Genomic DNA, 6590 nt, shown 5'->3' with positions numbered 1-6590 from the left:
GGGGGCAGCGAGAGGGACGGCACGGTGGCGAGGGGGCCTAGGGCTTTGTGAGGAGGAGGCGGGCACGTAGCGGCCTCGCCTTCCACATGACCACACCACCACCTTGGCGCCAGCAGCCACACTTGCCAATCACCGTGGCCATCATAGTACTAGCGACTCCAGTGGCGAGTCCTGTTTCGATTTTTGCAGGCATGCGCGCCTTTAATTTGGTTTGCCTGCTCCATGGATCGTCATCGGTACGTACGTTCTTCGGCACACGGCCAGTGTACTTTCCGCAGCTCGCTCTCCTTGGATCGTTGCGGCTAGCCGTGTCGGCAGCGTGCATGGAGCATGGTCATGGAGCCGGCCCGCCCGGTGGGTGGGTGGGTTGATAGCTATCGAGTGGAGGCCCGAGGCGAGGCGGCTCAACTGCTGGTCTGTTGTTGTTGCTCCACGACCTGGTTACTGCTCCCCGATTTGGTATGTTGCCCGTCTCGCTATGTATGGCCGCGCGGCGCATACTCCCTCCGTACCTATAGGATTTTAGATGTCGATAACACAACTTTTTTTTTTATAAAATTATTTATGAAAAAAATTATATAATGCATACTTTTATGAAAGTATTTTTAAAAATAAATCTATTCATACAATTTTTACATTTGCAAACTCAGTAATTTAAAAGTTGATAATTTAAATTTTTAATATTTGACTCAAATTTTGTCCAAAACAATATCTAAATCTTATAGGTAGTACACCGCCAGACCGTCTCGGACCTCTTTAATTCCTTTGGGGCCGAGAAAAGTCATCGTCACCGTACGTCGTATGAGCTTTATTTGAACAATCCTGATGAGGCATCTCGAGGTCGCAAACTACGTACTATCTCTTAATTAAGAGTTAGACTCATATTGTTTATGAACCTTCCACAGCCACTACGTCGCGCGGGCGTCATCGGTGCGCGACGTCGTGCGCTCCGAGCTGCGTGACCTCTTCCAGGCTCGGTTCACCCCCCAGGCCAGGCTACGACGGAGCTGACCACGCTAGCCCAGCTCCTCTAGGACGTCGCGTCGCCCTCGGCACCAACAGCGACGAGCGGACCTGGGCTCATATCCGAGTTCATCTACTAGACATCGGTGCGTGGTGACCACTCCTACCCGCATACACGTTCCTGTACATGGGAAGAACTTCGACACCTGCGAGCTGTGCAAGGATGGGGAGGAAACCACAGACCACATCTCGCACCCCTTTGTAAGAACGAGCAAAGCCACACCTTCGGTGGAAGTTTCGTGACAGTCTCTAACACACCAATATTTTGGAAAGTGCAGAAGAGTTTATTCCAATAAAACTCTCTCTATTCTTGTAAAACTCTTATTATATCTTCATTAATATGATGCCACATCAGCCTATTTAATGTTTATGAAACTCTAATGAAACTTCATTGAGACTAAGACTCCGACCTAGGTATTTGTGGAATGAATGGAGGTGGGGAATGGGGATCCGTTGTCCCCCCGAAGTTGCCCTAAAAATTTATTTATGGAATAGCTCTTATCATATTATTTTATATTTAATATGAGAGAGAAGAAAACTATTTTTAATTAAGAGTGACTTATGCATTATATATTCTAAGGTTACGTGTATTTTTTTTGAAAGAACTGTTATGTAGAGTATTATATAAAACTATCCATATTTTGAGTTGGGACAATCCGCTAAAAGTTAATTTCCATTGAAAGAAGTTGTCATAGAGCTAACTAGCTCATACTATTCATGAGGGTTACCTAAGTGCACCTTTAGTATTCATATTTTATTTCAAAATAGAGCCTTGTTTAGTTTCGAAAAGATTTCGGATTTTGGTACTGTAGCACTTTCGTTTGTTTATGATAAATATTATCCAATTATGGACTAACTAGGATCAAAAGATTCGTCTCGCGATTTACACCTAAACTATGTAATTAGTTTTTGCTTTCGTCTATATTTAATGCTTCATGCATATGCCGCAAGATTCACTTTTTGCTTTTTGGGTGAACTAAACAAGACCCTAGGTATACGTACTTGTAGCTATAAAACTATATAGCTAGGCTCCGCCTCTAGAAAATCTGTCAAATTTCTAGAGCTACTACCTCCGTCCCAAAAATAACATAATTCTCGCATCCCGGAAAGTCAAAGATTTTTAATTTTAACCAAATATAATTTGAAAATTATTAATATTTATAATGTATAATAAATATCATTAGATTAGTCATAAAATATATTTTCATAATAAATTTGATTGAAGATGTAACTGTATATAATATTTTATATAATCTTGGTCAAACTTAAAGAAATTTTGACTTCTCGAGAAACAAAATTTACATTCTTTTTGAGACGGAGGGAGTAGTCATCTATAGCTCTAGGAAATCTTACATCTAAAGCTGCAGGCATTATATTGTGAAACATTAAATAAGGATATTTAATCACTTTAATTTGATCTAGCATAGATCTCTATACCAAACTAGTGGCAGGCGCGCGCCCTCGCGCGCGACAGCTAAAGGTCATGGTCAAATTGATGCATGTATGATGCACATGTGACATATTTGATCATTTAATAAATAGGTAAAGTACCTTCACTGATAAACATTTACATCATGATACAGAGTTGCAGATATATGGTAATGGTATTGTTGGTCTACGGTGTAGTATAGGAGGTGAGGGTGATTTATACAGCACAGATTTGATGACCGGTTCATATTTGTAGGACGCATAGACTTCATAGCTGCGGGATATGCTACAGATGTTGGTCACGGCCCTTGTTGTATCGGAGGCTAGGAGTGTCCTTTTTTTCCCTGGTCGATCTGTTCCTTGGTTGGTAGATGTCGGTGGCGAAAGGCCATCTTTGTTTCATCCACATCCAGCCACTTCGGCAATCTGCACATAGGAATCTTATTGTCACATAGTAACCTTTCATCTCTAATGAATCAATGCATAAGCAAATAATACAAGGACACAAGCATCAGGTATGGTGCAAAAATATAAGCATTAACCATGTGCGAGAACAAGACATACTGATGCACTTCTGAAAGAAACGATGGATGAGGGACACGGAAGCAATACTGTGTCACCTCCATGAGCCATCACTTACAATAGAGGGAGTGTGTTCCTTACAGTGTACTGTATACCATGCAAAGGCATCGCCAGTGGGGTGTGGCCATCATATGAAACAAGAAACCAAGTCACAAAAAAAGTTAAAATGAGCAACAAATACATAAAAAAATGAGCTTCACTTGAGTAAAAATAATATGACAAGAGCACTCCGCCTCGTATTTATTTGTTTGTCTTCTCAAAGTCATCGATAGGAATCCATGCACTTTACGTCTCTATTTCTACTTATACAGTCATAAAGATACAGGCTTGTATAGACAAACTACCTTTTTTTTAATGAATCTAGATATTGGCCGAAGCGTGTGTACATCAGGTTGTTCAGTAATGGCAATAGCCTGACTTATATTGGTGTTGCCATCGAGCGACCAATCTTTAGAAGAACTGCAAATATAGCAACATAATCCATTATAAATATGTATCCCTTGAAAGAGTAGCAGACCAATCCTTTTGTAGCTGAGTTTGAAACATTTGGTACTAAACCAATCCATTGCTAGCTGATAAGAAATGTTGATTAATATATATGAAATTTGAAATAGTATGTGCATGTAGGGAAAATATACCAGACCAATACACGCCAAGGCAACAGGAACTGGCTCCATCCGTATTCTAAATTTCGATCCGTTGTAGGATTTGTATGATGAAGAGGCAGCGTACATCAGGTAGGCAACAACAATCTTCCAATTGGCCAAAACTAAAGGGAGCAAGGGGGCAAAGAAAGAAGGACAATTTAAATACCTTGGTATAGGTAGGCACTGACAATTTTATACCCAATCCATATTGAAGAAATTTATTTAAGTTGCCATGCATGAAGAGCAACTAATAGTCAACTGTAGGTCAGTTCGTGGCAGCCCATCTGGGAGCAAGTGCACTGCAGGAGTGCAGGTTATGTCAGCCGCTGCAAGTTTACTACTGGAGTACTACTACTGATCATGCTGGAAGCTCGAAAGCAGCAATTCACCTGCTACTGAAAGAACATGCAATTTTAGTGTCTCCCTCAACAAACTCGTAATAAAATAAAATCGGCAATAGGGAGCACAATCTAAATTAGCATTTTAAAAGAACCAATTTCAAGGATTTAGTTATTCTGTTTAAACAAGATATTCAGTGCGGCAAGCCAGAAGTATGTGCAGCATGTTTATAGTATTCTGCATAGTACAATTTTATAGATCTACATAGCATTTCCAGTAATATAAAGATAAAAATCTTGGAAGCCATAAACTCAAATTATACTCTAAGGTATCTTTTTATTGATCTGAATATAGTAGCTAATGAGGTACAACAGAGATATAATGGAGGCTCAGTAATTTATCAAACGTTAGTAACTTTGGTTAAGTATGGGTCGTAATTTCATGTTGTTTTTTTTCTTATCCAAACAACTGGAACGTTTTGGGGAAATGAACAATCTATTTTAGTTTATTAACAAAACCATGGAACAAATTTGGTATGACCACTAAACAATTCAGTTAAGGAAATGGCTCCGAAGAAACCTATAAACTGAGCAGAAATTAAGAGAACTGCACTAATCACCAGTGCCAGTAGAGAGGGCCTTCACCATGCATGTCTATAGACTAAAACATATATTTTCCTTTCACCTGTAATGCTCTGCAGGTACACTAAAAATAACTTTTTCCTCTGAAAACAACTTTTAGCGGACTAAAAAAACGTATGCTTTTGTAATCATAATCATTTGTAAAATTTTCCTTATAGCCTATCTATACCTTTAGTTCAATAAAGAGGAATAAAATCCATCTAGTTATTAGCTTATATACCTGATATTTCCTTTAGCCAATTGGAGACTACAATACATTTGCTGACATCAAAATATTTTGCCTTCCAACGGAACATGTAGATGCATCTGTAAAAAAGCATTTCTTCATTGGCCTTCTCAAATTTACCTTCTTGTAGTCATCACACACCTCACCAATGTTGCAGTGCACAATAAGCCTAAAAAAATGAAAGTTTGAGAGCTGTGACATACTCGTAAAAGAGCACATTGATATAAAAGAAACCAATAGATCTTTGGTAATGCCATTTGCATAGCTTGCGCTGAATGGTAATTTTTTTTTTTGAACAAATGATAAATTCTTGAAGCTGCAGCAAACCAAAATAACTACTAATTCTTTAAGCCTAATATTAGATTCCGTTATTAATGTGGTGGTATAGGATTATGTGGCCAACAAAAAATGTTCTATAAATATAAATAACTATTGTAAAGCACGGACAACCTATGCCATCAATCTAAAAGCATTACAATATGACCATGTAGTGCATTCTGAACCTGATCTTGTAGGACACATGGAAATGAGGAACCACACATAGAAGAAAGAATGGAACTAACAAATGCAGACGTAATGCACCCAGCCCCAGCCAAAGTTCTGCCTGTAGAAACCAAATAGGATGCTTCCCCAACATGTGCTGACGTTGAGAGGAGCCACAGCGCCGAAGGACACCCCCATCTTGCATTTAGCAAACAGAAACAACACGGATCATGCAGATTTAAGCAAAAATAAAAAAAAATATAGCAGAAAAGGGTCGATGCGCATTTGTGTAACCCTCAGCATGGATATCTATGGACTAAAACTTACCAAAGATCAAGAGCATCGAGAAATAAAATAAGAAAAACAGAAAAAGCACACACATAAATACGTTGCTGACTTAAACGTACACAAATTACGACATGCAATTCTAAATGGATGCCTTAAAATATAGCAATTAAGTAAAATGAAATCAGCATATAAATGCAAATTAACAGAGGGAAGCACACACCTTCCATTTGAAGATTTTCACTTTCGTGCTGTGAAATTCTCCACCATCATCCTGTTTTCAAAAGGTAGAACCTGCACATAGGAATCTTACTTCTGAAATCAGCTGTAGCAATACACATCTAAGTAGATACTACGAACCTAAAACTAATCAATGCACCACGGGATCCATCCCTCGGTGCAGCCGTGGCGTGCAGGCAGAGCAAGACGCCTGGGCACCACACGGTGAAACTCCGCGCGCTCTGGGATAGAGGGAGTTGGCAGGGAGAGGGAGAAGGAGTGAGAGGAAGAGACACACATCTAGGGTTCCATGGAGCACAGGAGAAGGCGTGGTCCTGCGGGATGAAGCCGCGCCGGTGACGACCGGCAGGGCTGGGTCGACCGCGTCGTGGCCGGGGACACCGGCCGTCGAGAATCCCCACGACCCGGGAACAGCCTGCCGCTACACCCCCGCACGGTGCCCAGGTGCAGTGGAGCTCCATGGGATGCACGCAGGGAGGAAGGGATGAGGCAAAGGAAAGAAGAACTGGCGAGGTCGACGAGAACGATGAGAACCAGGCGGCGGTCGTGAAAGAGGTGGGGTAGGTCAGTAGGTGTGACGAATCCATTGCGGACGGAAGAAACGAGACGGCCAAAGTACGGAACCAATAAACTCTGGGGAGGTGGCCTCGCTGCGCCTGCCTTGTCCCATTCCAGAAGTCAGGCGGAGGAGATTAG

At 41.0% G+C, this 6590-nt stretch overlaps 1 long non-coding RNA gene across 8 annotated transcripts; it reads right to left on the bottom strand.

Moving 5' to 3' along the window:
• LOC110431850 lies at window positions 2526–6590 on the bottom strand. Of its 8 annotated transcripts, none has more exons than XR_002449313.1 (8): window positions 6015–6588; window positions 5878–5948; window positions 5450–5567; window positions 4881–5055; window positions 3672–4075; window positions 3378–3492; window positions 3016–3120; window positions 2526–2877 (listed from the first exon to the last, which is right to left on the bottom strand). It is a non-coding gene; the product is annotated as an uncharacterized LOC110431850 (long non-coding RNA). The 8 variants fall into 8 exon arrangements; XR_002449315.1 differs by having other exon boundaries at window positions 6172–6588; XR_002449312.1 differs by having other exon boundaries at window positions 3672–3717; window positions 3847–4075; window positions 5878–6582.

This window comes from Sorghum bicolor, chromosome 1 (assembly GCF_000003195.3).
Source record: "Sorghum bicolor cultivar BTx623 chromosome 1, Sorghum_bicolor_NCBIv3, whole genome shotgun sequence".
NCBI lineage: Eukaryota > Viridiplantae > Streptophyta > Magnoliopsida > Poales > Poaceae > Sorghum > Sorghum bicolor.
Note: the sequence above shows the minus strand (reverse complement) of the source record. Positions and strands in the feature narration are given on the sequence as shown.